A 19,579-nucleotide genomic window follows, 5' to 3' on the forward strand; every position below is an offset into this window, starting at 1 on the left:
TTCCTTTTAGTCCAGTCTAGGTTTGTTCCCATATAATCTTGAACTACATACAAGCTATATAATATATTCAATGCTCTCCCATACAGCCATAGTTTGACAATAGATGGAGTGTGGATAATCATCAAATACCCACCATTAAGGAGAGAAAAGAAGTTGAAATAACACAGTCCAGAGCTTACAGCATCCTGCAGGCTAGAAATAAAAACAGGGGAAAAAAGAAAGCCTCAGTTTACAGAGAATAAAATGAAGAATGAATTCCCTTAACTATCCTTTTTTTCTCCCTTTACTGTCCCAGTTTCTGCCAACTGAAAATATTCTCTCTCATTATTTTCTTATAGCTACAGAGATTCTTCAGATGAAGGGAGGATGGAGATAAAGCCCCAGGCTCGATCTGTTTCTCATCCTCATAAGGATTCACTTACCAGAGATTTGTTTCTCCTGAAAGAAGGCAAATAGGAGGTTTGGTTTACTCCTTTTGTAAAAATATTTACCTTTTTTCCCCCCTTTATTTTTTAAAAAAATTATACTGGTTTACATACAAGACTTATATACACTGTGACTCGTTCATATACACTGTGATTCATTCATATACACCATGATTCATTCACATGCACTGTGTTTCATACATTCCTTCATTCACATTGTGTTTCATATGATTATTTCCATACAATGTGTTTTATACATTTAATACCTTCAATCTATGTCCACGATTACCTCTTCTTTTCAGGTCCACACTAGATCTTCTCTAATCTCTTCACGCCATCCTTCAACCACCAAACTCTATGACCCTCTTCCCTAACCTCAGCCCCTGTGATTTACTTCCTTCCCCACCTTTAGCCCCCATCCCACCTCTTTCCCTTTGGGCTTTTATGCGCATCTTAGTAATTATCCTTTTATTTTTACAAAAGAGCAACTATGTCAGTCTGGAGACTAAGATGCCTAATCCATAGCAAAACATCAGAAAGATGGACAATGAGTAGGGATGACAGAAGAACTGTTGCCTTTGAGTTGTGATGCTGGAGAAGAGTATTTAACATACCATGGACTTCCAAGAGAACAAACAAGTCTATCTTTGAGAGGGTGAAAACAAGTTTCTCCTTGGAGGCAAAGACTTTGAAACTCCATCTCACATATTTTGGGCATGTGGCCAGGAGGGACCAGTCTTTGGAGAAGGACGTCATGCTTGGAAGAGTGGAAGGCCAGCACAGAAGAGGAAGATTCCAGACCAGACAGACTGATGCAGTAACTGGAATCATGGGGGTAGGTATGTCAAAGACATTGAGACTGTTCCAGGATAGGGCACATTTCAAAGTTACTGTGCCTACAATCACTATGAGGTACAGGCAACTCTACAGTATAGAACTACTACAACATTATTAATGTCTCCTGATGATTAGCTAAAGAATGATGTAACTTTGTGATATGATTCTGGGGCATAAAACCTGTGTCTGGTTGCATAAAATACAATCTGAATGAAGTAATGTATGAAATTCAATGTATATAAATAAAATCATTCAATACAAAAAGAGTAACAATAAAGTAAAAAAAAATACCCTCATAAATAAGAATGATGGCTAGAGGACTATCTCAAAATACTAACATTTTTCCATGCTTTACTTAAGCCCTTACTTACATGAAAATATGAAATTATTAACCAGTCATGATTTTGTCACATTTGGAATTTCAACTGAATCTAAATTGACAATCAGATCCTTCTTATTCGCTCAGACAAATGTATCCTGTTGAGTCTGATGCAGTTCCAATCCACAGGCTGTTCTGTGGGATAAAGATAAGACAGCATTTTCCAATGTGATTCACTGTCTCTAAAAATCTGGAGAGTCAGTTATGGATCAGTTCTGACTCAACATTGCCTAACAGAAACTGTCTGACTGAGTCCATGTATAGAACAGATAATTAGCTGTGGAGGGCTCCCAACATATTTCTCTAGCATTATGTTGTTGTTTTTGTTATTGTTGTGTGCTGACAAATCACTAGAGACTCAAATATGTATTGTAAGAAACATAAACACAGACTATATACACGGATTTCACCTGATGATATGATTAGGAATCAGATAGACTATGTGGGAAGAATCACAGGAGAATCTCAATATCATCTGTGAAAACTAGGCCAGGTGCTGATTGTACCTGATCATATGCAAGATCAAACTGAAGTTGATTAAAATGAAATCAGATCTATAGGAACCAAAATTTGACTTTGAGTCTATCCCACTCAAATTTCAAAACTATCTCAGGAGCAGGTTTGATGCTTTGAAAACTAATGAGCGAAGACCGTGTGAGCTGTGGGAGGATATCAAGAACATCATCCATGAAGAATGCAAAAGGTCATTACAAAGATAGAGAAGGAAGGAAAGACCAAAACGGATGTCAGAAGAGACTCTGAATATTACACTAGTGCACCAAGAAGCCAAACAAATGGAAGAAATAAAGATATTAAGGAGCTGAACAGAAAATTTCAAAGGACAGAGCAGAAAGGCAAAGCAAAGTATTACAATGAAATGTGCAAAGAGCTGGAGTCAGAAAATCAAAAGGGCCGAAATTGCTCAACATTTCTTAATCGGGCTGAAGGAACTGAAGAACAAGTTTAAAGCCTTGAGTTTCAATAGTTACGGATGCTAGCTTTATAGAATCCTTGAAATAGTAATTGACTAACACCAACGTTGTGTGGCATCCACTTCCTGAACATGCCTCTGGAAACTTTATGAACTTTGATAAATGCCAATAGTTATAGAAAAGCTGCAGACTGCAGACCTTTGTTCATAGGGTCACTATGAGTTGTGCTCAATTTGATGGCAATCAAAAACAACAACAACAGCTTCAGTGGTGGACAGATGGTGTCAGACACCTCTATCACCATCATCTTCAAGCCAGAGCTTGATCTTCATGTCAGAGTTTGATCTTGTTCGCAACAGGCCAAACCAACTTTTCATTCCTCTTTGAATTGACATGTTACAGTTGGGATTTTACTGCCTCGATAATGTTATGAACCTTCCCTGTTTTACTTTCTATTTTTCAGACAGACTGCATTTTATCTATGCTTATTTCTAACTTAAAATTTCATTTCTGAACCAAAACAGGGGGAAAAAAATCATCAATCTACTCCAATTTCCTTTCATTTCACCCCATGCCCTTTGGCCAAGCCTACTAAAGAGAGAATTTCAGGATTTGTACACAATGTCTGAGTTATAGGATGGTCCAGATGGCATGTTAATAGCTGATTACAGCCTTAGACCCTACATTGCCACTAGCTCCTCCTGTAATAAAGGAATCCCACTCCTCGGTCCCCTGAGCTCAGCCAATTCTCCGTTTTATGACATGTCAGTTGCCAAACCGTGTTCGCTCTTGCTTCTTGTAATGGTCATGTTGCAGATACACAAAAACCTAATACACTAAGGAATGTTAGGATTTGTATTGATTTCTGCTGCTGAATGATGGAAATGGAGTGGAAATGGTCTTGGGGCTCATAAATCTTGAATACTGCTAAGACATTCTCTTATCTATGTTTCTTTTGTCTTGTTGACTTGATTCTCTCTGACCAACTGCTCAGGCGAGATTAAATCCACACTCCAGATAACGTGAGACTCACAGCTAGGAAGCCTCAGACATCTGAGAAAAGAAAGTTCACTGCCAACCTCTCCAAGAACAATTCAAGGAAGACTTCCTGAAGTCTGCCTTTTCACATCCTCGTCCCACTGCTATCAATGTGGAGGGGAATATATCCTGACAAACCCACTGATATCCAAAAGCATGAAACCAGAGGCTGTGAATAGACAACAATGGCTTTAAAGAAGTCAGAAAAGTGCAGACCATACACTCACTTTTATGCTGCCAGCATATTTTTAAATTATCTTAGAAAATCTTAGTAACGTTTTCCCTCCAAAAATCTTTATTCAATTTATAAATGCAAAGCTTGTGATATCTGCAATTCATTTTAGTTCCTTTTAAGCAATTATGTTGTCAGTTGGTATGCCTTTAGAACCTTTTTCTGTGTTATAATGGTGTTAAGTTCTTTAAGTTTCAATATTTTCCTAAGGGGTGTGAAATTATATGTGTAAGAATTATTAAATATAAACAACAAATAGGCAAGCAGACTCTGGTTGGGTTCCGTCTTCTTTGTGTCCCTGTTATTGGGTGCAAAGTATTCTCTTGGATAATGCGTGTGGATAACTGACTTAAGCAATGTCGGCATTTGAGATTCATCAGGCTCTTTTAGTACACGCTAGGCAGTAAGTTATGTAAAAGAAAGATACACACTCAATCTCCCACAGCCTCACTAATAGGTGGTGTGCTGCCATGAAATTAAGCCTTCTTCAGACCAAAGCCTGCAAAATCACTGCAATATATTGGAAAGCAAGCAGAAAATGATTTAAAGAGCATTTCTTTCTGGTCTCACAGAAAGCCTGCTCTGTCTCCTCAGGAGTGACGAGTACCTTACATGAAAAACAACTCTAATAGACACTTGGCACTGTACCAACTGAAAATAGAGCTGGGTCAGCAGATTAGAAGGTTCAGAAAGCGCTTTCTGCATTTGAAGTTTAAAAGTTCAACAGCATTTTTTCCTGATCTTGTTAGATATCTTTCTGTCTTTCACATTGGGCTTTCTACCAAACCATTTCTTTTGAATACCATTTACTTTACCAGTGAAACACTTCTCTGAACTGCTCTCACATTAATTAACAAGCAGTGTGATGGAAACTTTGATAATGCTCTTGGGAGTGTTTGAACAGTCAAGTCTGGAGTGGGCATTTCTAATTTGGTTACTTCAAAGACTCAGGGACCTCTCCTAGGGTATAGATTAGAGTCCCTTTATTTTTATCTAAAAGGGATTATACAAAGAATTATTTAATTACTATACAGACAACACAACAATACGTTTGATGGCTCTATTATGCAAGCATATTTTGTCAGTTCAAGGCCATTGTATCCTGATTGAGGTCTTAAAGGGGCAAGAATTGAATCCTTTATGGAATATCTTCTCTGATCTTGTCTGAAAAAGAAAACAAAAATCAACAAACAACTTAACCTGAGCATTAGTTAATAGCCTTCTTTATTTTGATTCTGTTAAATCTTGTTCACTGGTTTGGTCTCCCAACATAGGGATAATACACTGAACATTTTGCTTTAGTGAAAATATCTATTTCGTCAGGAGAATCTACTCTGGAAAAATGATATAAACTAAAAATATCTTCTTTGCAGTGGCTGCATCTTTATTATTGTAGTTATTTATCTCTTTGTTTTTATTTGTTTTGTTGTTGTTCTCCTTGGGTGCCATGGAGTTGAATGTGACTCGGGAACCTATGACTTAGAGAAGGAAACCTCCCAGATAAAGGTAGTATCTTCACCACCTCAGCAGTGCTTACTTATTGTTGCAGACACAATGCAAACCCATCACACTGAGGGTCTTGTTCTCTTTTACTGATCCTTTGGTTTTGAATATGATATCCTCGTCCAGAGACTGACATCTCCTGCTAACCTTCCCGAAGTAGGAGGGATTGGTTTCACTATCTCTAGGGCTACACTTCAATCAAAACAGATTTACTTGTCAATTCAAGGACATGACTCATTCTTCAGTCTTCCTTTGTCATTGTTGAACTTTCAAATCCATATGGAGCAATTGATAATAGTGTGACTCATGTTATGCACATGATAGTCCTTAAACATTGTTAATTGTTAGCATGTAATGAGGTCCTTGAGAAAATACTTATCCAATAAAGTATTGACTTTATTTGAAATCCTAAGTATTGCACCTGTGAGTGTTCATGGTGGACTTCAGTAAAACGAAGTATTTGACAACTTATTTATCATAGTATTTCCTATAGTTATTTTTGGGGATACTTGAGTTTTTTATGTTGATGCATAATCCCTACTGAAGACTGTAATACTTTTTCTTCTTAAGTAAATATCTTCAATCTTCTTAATTTTCTGATCATGTCATCTGTATATCCCACATTGTTGATGGGTCTTCCACCAATACTAATGACCAAAACCACCAAGTGCAAAAAATACTCTATTCATTAGGAAACATAAGTAGAGTAGTATTTGTACTTTTGAATGGCTTGTATGCTGACAATTGCAAATAGCTGGGAACTGTAAAAACAATAAAAAATTAGGATACAGTCTGAATTACATATCATATGTAATATATATTTCAATGATATATCGTATATCAGTGAAAGGATTGTGTGTGTATACACACACACACACACACACACACACACACACACATGTATGATGTTGTTCTGTGCCATTGAGTCACCTACAACCCATAGCGGCCCTATGTAGTGAACCTTGTCCTGTTCTGAGTCAGTCTCACTAATTCTGACACACCAAACCCTATTGTCCCTGTTACTGTAGTAATCCATCTCATCCGGGTCTTCCTCTCCTGTGCTGTCCCTCCACCCTTCTGAGCATGATGTCCTTCTTTGAGGACCAGTCTCTCCTGGCCATGTGCCCAAAGTATGCTAAGGAAATTCCCCCTCTATTCCAATTTTGTTATGTGTTTTTACGAAGCAAGAATATTGGATTTTGTAAAAATCTCTTTCCACTAGCATATTGCATTTTCTCAAAAACTTTTTCCAAATCAATTAAAATAATCATATTGTTCTTGCCCTTTGTTTTATTGGTAAAATAAGTTACATTTATGGCTTTTCTTTTTTTTATGGCTTTTCTTATGTTGAACCATCTTTGTATGCCTATTGTGAATCCTGCTTGATTTTTTTGTTGCAATTTTTGGGTTAGTATGTTGTTGAGGACTTTTTATTGTGCGTTCAAGAGACATATTTTATTATTTTGTGTTGTCTTTACCAGCTTTTGTATCAAAATTATTTTTTCTCATAGAATTAATTTGGGAGAATTCCTTCTTTTTCTACTTTCTGAAACAGTTATGTAGAATTGATTATAGCTTTTCCCTGAAGTTTGGCAAAATTCACCAGTAAAACCATTTGCATAATGCAGATTATTGATGAGTATTCCTTCTCTCTTGATGCCACATTCCTCTTTATAGAATCCAGAATCATGATTTATTTTCTTAGAATACAGACTTGAATAGGTATTGAGAAAGGACACAGTGTAGCTTCAAGTTTATCCTTCATATCCATCAGCTCTTGTTTGTATAGTAATTCTTGAAATTTTAAAATGTCAAACAAATTTTTCAGTATGGATTAATCTTTATTTCAACATAAAAAATAATAAAGTTCCAACAATGAATGAATGAAAATCCAAAATCTCTGTAAATGTTCATTAAAACAAGTAAAATAAAATAAAAAAATAATAAAGTTCCTCACCACTAGACCAATAGACAACATCATGATAGATAAAGTATTGAATTTGTTAATTATTTTTCTTGCTTGGATCAATAATCAAATCCCGTGGTACCAGCAGTCAGGAGATCAAGAGACATTGACTGCAATGGAGAAGTCCACTGTCAGGGTCTTCAAGATACTTAAGAGCAAAGATGTGAGTTTGAAGACTAAGATGTGCCATATGTAGTGGATGACCTTTCTATTCATTTGCTACACATCTGAGAGCAGTAGAATGAATTAAGGATGATAGAAAGATCAATGTTTTTGAGTTGTGGTGCTGGAGAGAGTGCTAAATATTCCTTAGACTGTCAAAAATACAAAGAGATTGTTGTTGTTGTTGTTGTTGTTATGTGCCGTCTAGTCATTTATGACTCATAGCGACCCTATGTACAACAGCCCTACACCCTGCTCTATCCTGTGCCAATTGCACTGCCTCTGACACACCCAACCCGATTACCCCTGTCATTGAATCAATCCATCTCATAGAGGGTCTTCCCCTCTTGTGCCGTCCCTCCACCCTCCCAAGTATGATGTCCCTCTACAAGGATCTGTGCCTCCTTGCAACATACCCAAAGTATGTCAGACAAAGCCCCAGAATCCTTGCCTCCAAGGAGTAGCTTGATTTAACCCTTTCCAGGATTAATCTGTTTATTTGCAGTCCATGGTACATTCAAAACTCTTCTCCAGCACCACAGCTCAAAGGCATCAATTCTCCTTCTGTCCTCCCTAGTCATTGTCCAACTCTCTGATGCATAACAAGTGATTGCAAAGACCATGGCCTGTATCAGGCACACATTAGTATCCAGAGAGACACCGTTGCTCTTGAGTACTTTAGAGAGGTCCCTAATGGCAGACTTTCCCATTGCAATATGTCTTTTGATACCAAAAGATAGGTCTTGGAAAAAGTGTGGCTAGAGTGTTCCTTGGAGGCAAAGACAGGGAACCTTCATCTCTCAAAATTTGGGCATGTTGCTAGGAGAAGCTCTTTCATAGAAAGGGGCATGATGTTTGGAAAGATTGAGGGTTAGTGAAAGAGAAAAAGCCTCAACAAGATAGACTGACTCTGTACTGCAGCAATGGGCTCAAGTGTGTCAGAGTTACTGAGGTTGGCATAGGTAGGTTAAGGCAGGTTCCAGGTCTGTCGTTCATATCATCACTATGAGTTGTACTTGACTCAAGGGCATCTAACAACAACAAAGTCCTTTAGCCCAAAGATTTATGGGTTTTTGTTTGTTTGTTTTAATTGTGGGTTTGACGGTTTGCTTGTTTATAACCTGCTAAATTTCTTCTTTTGGGATAAATCTGTTTCAGTCTTTTTCTTCAGTCAACCTGGTTATGTTGTGATGTTCTGAATATTTGCCCATTTTCTCTAAATTTTCATATATCGTTTTTCATAATATTCCATCAGTAGTATTACTTTCATTTCCATTGGTTCTGTTATGACATAATCTCTTTTTTTTTTCATTTTTTTTGTGTCTTTATTTTCCTTTGTTAGGTTTTCCAGTGTTTTGTTGATTTTATTGATCCTTTTAAAGAATCAACTTCAGGTGTAGTTTATATTTTCAATTGTTTTCTATTTCTAGTCTATATATAATTTCCTTTCCTTCCTTTTAGAGGTTGTGAGGTATCCTTTTTGTTGTTTCTATTTATTGGAGGTTTGGGTTAAATAATCACTTTGTTTTTTTCTTCCCTTTTGATGTGTTTACTTATTGCTATGAATTGACCTCTACGTACTGCTTTTGCTGTATACCAGAGCTTTTGGTAAGATGCATATATTTTTCCAGCCTTTGATTTTTACTCTGTCTTTATCTTTGCTTCCCAGGTGTCTTTTATAGATATCATAGTGATGAGTTTTATTTTAATCTCATTTGGTATTCTTTTTCTCTTTACTGGTTCATTTTAACTATTCACATTAAGCTTAATTATCAAGTGACATGCTTTTATTGCTGTCATGTTGTTGGAATTTTTTCTTGTTGTTACTGATTACTTTGACCCACCCATTTCTTCGTAATATCTCTGTGAAAGGACCTTCTTTTGTGTTAATATTTTTTATTTTATTTTATTATTTTTGTGTGAGTGTACTGTCAAATCAGATCTGACTGGTACAGGAGGAGATGGTCCCTCCTTCCCCGGCAGAGCATCTGGTGGATCCAAACCGTGCACCTCTGGGATTGTAGTTGCAGTTTCTTGCCACTAGGCCACCAGAGCTCCCCTCTTCTTTTGTATTTTTTGCAACATTGGTCTTGTTTTCACAAACTTTTTTCATTTCAGCTTTTCTGAAAATGATCTGGTCTCTTGATTGTAATTAAGGGACAATTTTGCTGGGTATAGTTTCTTGGTTGGTAATTGTTTTCTGTAAGCTCTTTGCTATTGTCATTCCATTGTTGTCATGTTTATGTGGTTTCTGTTGAGAAAGCAGAGCTTAATCTTATTTGCTCTCCTCTATAGGTTTCTCTTCATGTTTCTAAAGACTTACTGACCCCTCCTGAGAATGTGACAGAAGTGTGAGATGAAGTTTCACCATCTTTTCTTCGAAATAGAACCCTCAACGAATCTCTTCAAGACTATTATTTTGAAAGTCCAAGAATTATTAAATATTCTTGAAAAATTCTATTATTCAAATAATTCTTCTTTGGCTATCATTATTCACTAGGCAACTTTCAGAGCTATAGGAAGCAATTAAAAATACTACTACTTGAATCAAGCACCCCTTTATCCTGAAACAGTTGTCATTTATCTTTAGCTCTTTGGAGATATAATAGCAGGTCTTTCTACCCGCAGCTTCTAGGGTAACATATCTTTTGATTTCTTGCCTGCTACTAGTATATAAGTTAAGTTTGTCTAATGGCTTCGTGTTAAAGAATTATTCTGTCAATATGAAGGAATTTGGTATGAAACCACCTCTCATACTATCCACTGCCTCCAAAAACCCACTGGAAGATCAGCTATGGGGTGTTTCTGAATCTACAGCACACAATACACTACATATGTAGAGTTTGCATATAAGTAAAATACATTCATTATACTTAAAAGAAATCTAGGTCTCTTGTAATTATGGCAGTTACAAACTGCTGCAAGTTTGTTTGCAAGGTTTCTTCAGAGGATACATCTTTAATTAAATTAGTTTTAATTCATTTGTGTAAATACGTGGAATGCAATTGCAGAATTTTGTGGTAAAAATATACTTAATTCTTTTTAAAAAGTATATCCAACTTGGTCTGTAGAAAATTGTTTAAACACAAAGTTGCTGCCTCATTTTGTATTTGCTTCAGTAAAATTACTAGTTTAGTCTCTATGAAATTTTACATTAACCCATTGGCAAACATGTATTTGGTAGTTGGAATTCTTCACCTGAATTTCCATGGGAGAAAGATAGTCAGTCTCCTCCGATTTAATTTGGTTTGTGACCTCACAGAGAGGTCCGCTTAATAAAGTCTGCCTCAACCAAAAAGAGCTTAAACTTTAAGTTTGAACCATTCCATTTTAATTTAATGTTGTCATTGTTGTAGATTTTAGTAATTTTAAGTTTTCTGAATTTCTAGGTCACATAAATACTTAAGCATAATAATAGCAGAAAGAGTAGTAGAGTAATTCCTCCCTGCACCCTAGAGGTATCTAGGATAGTAGGCCTGGTGATCTGCTTCAGAGATGTCACACAGTTTTGTTGTTGTGTGCCATCAAGTCACTATAATTCAAAGCAAAGTGATGCACATAGCTTGGAACTCTGCTCTTTCCCGTGCCAATCTCACTGCCTCTGACACTCCTACCTTTATTATCCCAACTACTGTGTCAATCTATCTCATCTGAAGTCTTCCTCTTCTGAGATGTCCCTCCACCCTTCCATGTTGTCCTTCTCCAAGGACTGGTTGCTCCTGTAAACATGTCCAAAGTATGTGAAATAGAGTTTCAAAATCCTTGCCTCCAAGCAGTAGCTTTATTTCACCTTCTTCAGTACAGACATACTTGTTCTCTTGGCAGTCCATAGTGTGTTAAATTCTCTAACGCCACAATTCAAAGGCATCTATTATGCTTCTGTCATCTTTGGTCATTGTCCAGCGGTCTGCTGCATAGCAAGTAATTGTGAAGACCAAACCTTGGATCCAGTGCACCTTAGTCTCTAGACTGACAGTGTTCCTTTTCAGCCCTCTGGAGAGGTCCCTGATAAAAAATTTTCTCAGTGTAATTCTTCTTTAGAGTGACTGTCTTAAGTACTCTTAAGCAGTGGTTCTATTCTGCACATATGGGGTTGCCATAAGGAGAAATAGACTGGACAGCAACTAACACCAACAGGCAGTGTTATTGCAATATTGTAAATTTTCAATGGCAATTGATGTTGAGTTCTTATATCATTTATTTCTAACTCCTTGCTATCATATTTTCTTAACCTAAAGACTTTGTGTATTGCTATGATACAGGGTGCTATAACATGAGTGTTTAAAATAGCAGCAAAGTCATTGAAGATGGACTGATTTTAGTCAAGCTGTGAGTTACAGGAGACTCAATGGCACATAACAAAAATCACCAGATTAAGACAGACTATGGGAAAGACTTGGTGAATATAATTGTTGTTGTTGTTGTTATCTGCCATCAAGTCGCTTGCAACTAATAACGGAACCCACGTACAACAGCTGTATACTCTGCTCTGTCCTGTGCCGATCGTACTGTCTGACACTCCCATCATAATTACCCCAGTCACTGAATCAATCCACCTCATAGAGAGTCTTCTTCTCTTGTGCCATCTCTCCACCCTCCCAAGCATCATTTCCCTCTCCAACGACTGGTCCCTCCTTACAACATGTCCGAAATATGTTAGACGAAGCCTCAGAATCCTTGCTTCCAAGAAGCAGCCCCATTTAGCCATCTCCAGGATGAATCTGTTTTCCTAGCAGTCCATGGGACCCTCAGTACTCTTCTCCAGCACCACAGCTCAAAGGCATCCATTCTCCTTCTCCCTAGTCATTGTCCAACTCGGTGATGCGTAAAAAAAAGTGACTGCAAAGACCATGGCCTGTATCAGATGCACCCTAGTCTCCAGAGAGATAACCTTGCTCTTCAGTACTTTGGAGAAGTCCCTAACAGCAGATTTTCCCATCGCAATACGTCTTTTAATTTCCTGGCTGCTGGTGCCAAGAGTGTTGATTGTGGAGCCAACCAGACTAAAGCTGTGAACAATCTCAATCTTTTCACCATCCATCCTGACGCTGCCAATTGGTCCAGTGGTGAAAATTGTCTTCTTCACATTGAGCCTCAATCCATACTGAAGGCTGGAGTCCTTGACCCTCTGCAGGAAGTGCTTCATGTCCTCCTGAGTTTCAGCAATCAGGGTTGTATCATCTGCATAAAGCAGATTGATGATAGATCTTCCACTAATCTTGATTCCACATTTCTCCTCATAGAGCCCAGCCTCCCTGATAATCTGTTCTACATACAGGTTGAAAAGTAATGGAGACAGGGCACATCCTGGGCGTATACCCTTCCCAATTTTGAACCATGCAGTGTTTCCTTGCTCTGTTCTGACGACTGCCTCTTTGTCGAAGTATAAGTTTTGCATTAGCATGATCAAGTGTTCTGGGATTCCCATTTTTCTCAGAGTCAGCCACAGTTTGTTATGGTCCACACATATAATTGTAGTCGTGCAAAATCCATATGTAGATCAAAAGGTAATTATTTGAAAAAGGAATACTTCATGGTCTAAAATCTAAAAAGTATCCATCAGTTTTGTATCCTTTCACCAGATGTTCAAAGACTCTATAGAAGAACTGGCGGATGTGAAGCAGGCCTACCTGGACTTCCAGGGAAACAGATCAGATCGTGGAGTCAGTGCTGTGTGTGACGTACACAGAGGAACTTGAATAAGAAATATTATTCAGCAAGCCATCGATGCTGGAAAGGCCCCAGGCTATAAAGCCTTTGTCAAAGAATCAAAGCAGAAGAATGTAAGCAAATGGAGGGTGAGCTTTTTAATGATGTTTATTTATCTTGTTTGCTTCTATGAAGAATTTGAAGATCTTTACAATGACAGCCCCCTAGTTGCCAACATCTGGCTTATGGCAATTTGTATTTCTGAGCTAACACCTGTAAAGCCCCACCTCTCATATTAAGATTTTGATGGCCTTGTCATGGTTTGTAATAGCATTTGGGAGCACTTTGCAGTGTGCATCAAGGCATCACTGTCTCAATGTTTAATATTACTATGTTAAAGATGTTTTTGCAGTATTTGCCTTACAGATGTTATCTAGAGAGTCCTCATGGACTCCTTCTGGAAGCAGAAGTGGCATCCATTTCCTAAATAACATGCTCCTGGAAACTCTGAACTTTGATAAATTAATATTTGTAGAAGGGCTTCAGACCTTTTGTTCATAGTGTCACTATGAGTCATGCTCAACTCAAAGGAAATCAACAACAACATTCAGTCTGTAGTGAACAAGTACTTCAAGATGAGGTATTCAAAGAAGAACAGGACATTCTTGCAGGAAGACTCATCCATGTCCTGTCCTTTGAGCTTTGAGACAGTGCTAAAAGTCACTGTTCTCAGGATCTCCTCATTATTCAAAGAGACTTACAAAGTTCCCATGAGAGAGTGAGGTCAAATGATTGTAATTGAATAAGTGACCACACCTGCCCCACAATTAGCAAACAAAGAACATTTATTAAGGCAAAAGGCATTCCCTTAGGGCTCTGGGAAGTTCTCAGGGATGGTTAGTTAGTAGATACAGAGCATGCAGTGTTGGCAGATAAGCAGTTAAAGGGAATGGAGATACCCCTAAAGGGAGAAGAGTATAATCCAATCTTGTTGCATGAGGACAATGAAAAAAGAGGTCTTTATTTTTTCCAGGATCTTCTTTAATGGAATCTTTGTTTACCTTGAGATTTCAGGAGACTAGCCATTGACTAGGAATCTCTGGCAGCCTTGAGGTAAAAAGTTGTGCTACAATCCCAAAGGCATGTGGTTCAAATCCAACAGCTACTCTGTGGGAGAAGGATGGGCAGTCTCCTTTACTGTGATTCACTGCCTCTGAAAACCCCCTGGGGGACGGGGGTGGGAGCTATGGATCAGTTTCACCTCAACAGCATACAGCAGCAATATTGCTTAGTCCTGCCTGGGGTCCAGTGGGATAGTTTGTTGCTTCGTTCTGTCTGGATTAACCCAGGGACTTGTCCCTTCCTGATGCAACTTCTTTGGTTCTCGTTGGATATACTGTCACAAGATACTGATTCATTCTAGCAGCTAGTATGACTTATATTTTTTGTTTGTTTTTTTTTGTTTCTCTTTTGATATTTTGGTTGCCTCCTATGTTCCCAGGTATATTCAAATTTTTGCTTTCAACAAGCTCCAGATGCCATCACCTTTTTGTTAAAAGTTAGAGGACTTTTTGTATAAGAAAAGGGTACATATGATAAATAAGTGAAGTGTTTTATAGGATATGAGGCCTGTTGATTACCCAACTGAAAGGTTAACAATTAAGCTTTATTGTTACAATGTGTCAACCAATAATTTTAATAGATCCTATGACATGTCCATGTCCATGCCACTTTGTCCTTCTATTCCTGAATGACAGACAATCATCTATAACCGTAACAATACAAGTCCAATAGTCTGATTTGAAAAATATTCTGCTTTGGTTTGTTTTGAACTGAGAGCAGAATTTGGCAAGGAGGATAATGTTAAGTAGGTGGGTTTTGCTAGTAATTTCTAAAATAACTTTGACACAAATGAAAGGGAGAAAACATGAGGAGCTACAACAAAAAAAAATCTTTATTTTAAAATGTTATCAGCAAATTCTTAGTCTAAAAGCCTTCTCATATAACTATATATTTTATTTTCTTGATTTTTGATATTCACGTACCTTTACATTGTAGGGGAAACAAAGGTACAAAAGATAAAATCATTTTGTGACTTCAAGGATTTTCTTCAGACAGCTTTGAAAAATGAACCAGGTATGATTTTAAATCTCTGTTAATTAAATATCAGGTAGCACATTTAGAATATAAAAATGAGAAAGATAGAGACACACTAGTTATTTCTTGCTCCATAAAGCACTCATTCTTTGGCATTCATCGCTTTCTTTCAATGTGTACTGGAATAAGAAGCATCTTAGAACAGACTGATAATAACACTCATCACCCTTGAGTGTGTTCTGAGTCAGCTATCAAATCAGGAAGAGTAGAACTAGCCTAGCAGATATGCAAGGCTGCACTCTTTGTAGAAGTGATAGCTGATGGAATGGTGAATTATATTTTGGGTTGCTAACCAAGAAAAGATAAACACTCATCTCCCATAAAGATTCACAGCTTTAGAAACCCAGTGAAGGTTCAAAATTGACTCTACTGGAATGGGCTGGGGTTTTGAAATGTGTATATAAGTAGTGTGTGTGTATGTACCATCAAGTCAGATCTAACTGGTGCAGGAGATTGCCCGTCCTTCTCTAGCAGAGATGGCTATGAACATCATACCTCTGGGATTACAGTGAAGCTTCTTGCCACTAGGCCATCAGAGCTCCCTCAAGTTGCTATAATCAAGGATGCTTTAGGCAGGATATTAAATTATCCAAGAAGTATTAAAAGAAGAGAGAAAAAATATACTCAGTCACTGTATCGAAAGAAATTGGCAGACACAGGAGAATTTCATGAAACAACAAATGAGCAAGAGCCTATGTTGATGAAGGAAGAATTACAGGCTGCTCTGAAGGAAATAGCAAAAAATAAGGCCCTAGTAATAGATGGTATACCAATTGACATATTTCAGCTAACAGATGCTGCCCTGGACGTGCTCACCAAGTTGTACCAAGAAATCTGGAGAACAACCACTTGCACAACTGACTGGAAGAGACCTATATTTGTTCCCATGCCAAAAAAGGGTGACCCAACAGAGTGTGGAAACTATAGAACAATATAATTGATTTCACATGTAAAGCAAGATTTTACTGAAGATTATCCTAAAACAACTGGAACAGCACATCAGCAGAGAAATGCCAGAAGTCCAGGGTGGATCTAGAAGGGGTAGTAATACTAGGGCTATTGTAGCTAATGTTAGATGGATCTTGGCTGAAAGCAGGGAATACCAGAGGAATGTCTATCTGTGTTTCATTGACTATGCAAAGGTGTTTGACTGTGTGGACGGTAACAAACTGTGGCTGACTCTGAGAAGAATGGGAATCCCAGAACACTTGATCGTTCTAATGCGAAGCCTGTACTTGGACCAAGAGGCAGTCGTCAGAACATAACAAGGAAACACTGCATGGTTCAAAATTGGGAAGGGTGTACACCAGGGATGTGTCCCATCTCCATACCTCTTCAACCTGTATTCAGAACAGATTATCTGGGAGGCTGGGCTCTATGAGGAGAAATGTGGGGTCAGTATTGGTGGAAGATCTATCAACAATCTGAATTTTGCAGTAAATAGACTGTCATATATTTTTATTGCTGAGAAGTTATTGAGTTAAAACTGATGAGCTTTTAATTACCAATCAAACACCTATAGCCACTAGTGTTGTCAGGTTGAGTAAGACTCATACTAAGTCCCTATAATCAATAGCCTTGAACCTTGTCATATCCTGTGCCATCCTCATCATCTCTGATATGCTTGCAGTCACCAAGTCAATGCATCTCATTGGAGGCCTTCCTCTCTTTCAAATACTCCCTTCCTTTGTAAGTATGGAAAGCATTGCTTTCCAAGGAATAGCCTTTCTTCACAATACATTGAAAGTATTAGAGACATAGCTTTGCCATCATTGCCTCCAAGGTGCACTTTGGCTATGCTTTTTCCAAGACATATCCGTTCATTCTTTTGGTTGGAATCTAGAAAATTGTCTATTTTAGATGCAAATGAATAATTTTATTCCAAATAACACTAATGATAAAACAAAATTCGATAAAGTTTTGGTTTTCTGGAATTAATTATAGACACAGGAAATTGCTAAATAACAGGAAGTAACTACCTAATACATGAGGGTATCTAATAAGTCAGTGAATGATTATTCTAAAAAACAGTCACACGAGATCTCAGCTAGAGTGTGAATATTAGACAGGGTGACCATTTAAATGTGACAGAGGCTGATTTTTGTCTGTGACCTGAAGAAAGGAAAAGAATGGATTTCAGAGGTTAAGGATAAATATTCCAGGTAGACACAACAATAGAATGAGTTCTTTTCCCAGAAGTTGATAACGTTCCTGGAAGAGGCCAGCAGAAGTTTCCATGGGGATAAGGGTAAGTGGAAACTGCTAGATTGATTTCTGTGTTGTTGAACCTCCTGTACTGACATTTTAATTAACATTATGATTTTTAGGGGAGGAGTTACGTGGTGTATTCCTTTGGTAATGAATAGTTAAGTTAGCTATCTATCTTTGAAGACTTACAGAAACCATCTGTTCTTAGGGGAGTTTTTCTAGTGGCCATTTGCTGATCCTTGGTCTGTCAACAAAAGCAATGGGAATGAACATTTTGTGTAAAGAATAGAAACAGTAGATTATTAACCATAAGTTACATGGGGTTGAATTTAGAACAGTGTTATAAAAAGCAATTAAAAAAACCCCAAAAAACAACCCTAATTCTAGTAATCAGGATTTGGCACACACAGGACAAGAAGCACTACTGATTAATAATGTGTGTTATATGGAAAATAAACATCTGAAAAATAACTTGTTAAAGCTTTAATACAGAGAATTATAGGTTGATAAACATCATACCCATTTTCTTCTTGTGTTCAGAATTGATAGAGGGATAAGTCACAGAAGTCACAACTTTACAGATGGAATTACCAGCTTTACCACTGGTAACAGCTGGATGGGAGTTAATCGTTTAAATAGGCAGCCATAATGAGTGTCCTGGTACTTCACCCAGAATTAACATACTTAAACCAGCCACAGAAATAGCCAGGGATAGATAGAGCTTCTCTGTAGTAACAAATACTGACTTTGTAACTGTAAATGTGACTGTGAATAGACGGAAAAACACTCTCCTTAGAGACTGAAAGATCAAAAAGAGCGCAAAGCTGAACTGTCTTTGTTTTTTTTCCCACCTGACCTCACCGATGCTAAGCGACTTTGGTGCATTGTGAGTGAGCAAAACAGAGACCAGTCAGAAAGAGTCAGAACGTCATTTCACAACTGATACTTGAGAGGGATCCCTGCCTTGTTGAACTTGACTGCATCAGATGACAGAAGTTTAACAACAAAAAGACCATCTAAAATATGCACTATTATTGTAGACATTTCAAAAGAACTAAAGACTAGAAACAAAAAATTAAAATGCAGTGGTAATCACAGGGACTATTAAAATTTACAGACCAGGTAATTCTTAAGAGCAAAAATTCTGTAGCCATACTATCTAGATAAACTCTACAGATTTTTCAGGTAATTGAATACAGCAATTGTTTCCAGGTAGCACAAATGATCATTGTGCTGGCCGTCAGACAAAGGTTAGCAAGTTGATTGCACCCAGAGGAAGCTTGTAAGAAAAGGTTGCTGATCTTTGAGCTAAAAGAAACACTACAGAGCTCAGTTCTTTTCTGATGCTCATAGGTTCACCAGCAGTCAGATTCAGAAAGCAGGTTGGTTTAGCTAAGTAATCACTTAGCTGCATAATCGTTGTACCTTTCTGTGCCTGCATTGAGTAATACTAATACTAAGTGCTTACCTATGAAGATTACAATATATGTTAAATAAGTGTGTGTGTGTGTGTGTGTGTGTGTGTGTGTTAACATAATTGTGTTTTTATTGTTAGTTGGGGCCGAATCAATTTTAACTCATGGCAATTCTGTGGGAGAAAACTTATCTGTATATTGTGATTATTAAATACCATCAAGATGACAGTCACTCATAGCACCTTTATGAACAACAGAACTGAATCTTGACCATTCCCTCCCTACCCTCATGATCTCTATCATATTCAAACTCAATATGGTAGTCATTTGTCAATCCATTTCAGTGAGGGGCTTCCTCTCCTGGTGATCTTTCCCAACATGATATCTTTCTTCAAGAACTGAAAATATACCTCAAAAAGTAAAATTCAATTTCCTCATCCTTGGTCTAATGAGCACTCAGATTGCAGGTCATTCCCAATAGATGTATTTGTTCTTTTGACAGTTCACTATATATTCAATACTCTTCACCAGCACCACAACTCAAAGACATTGATAATTCTGTCATTTTTATTCCAAATTTAAGATGCATAGGAAGCAATTGAAAATGGCATGGCTTGGATCATACACTTCTTATTTTTTACACCAAAGAGGTCCTTGACAGCATATTTTCTAAATA

Source organism: Elephantulus edwardii, unplaced genomic scaffold, assembly GCF_000299155.1.
Source record: "Elephantulus edwardii isolate Elephantulus edwardi_28Jun2011 unplaced genomic scaffold, EleEdw1.0 scaffold00392, whole genome shotgun sequence".
Classification (NCBI taxonomy): domain Eukaryota; kingdom Metazoa; phylum Chordata; class Mammalia; order Macroscelidea; family Macroscelididae; genus Elephantulus; species Elephantulus edwardii.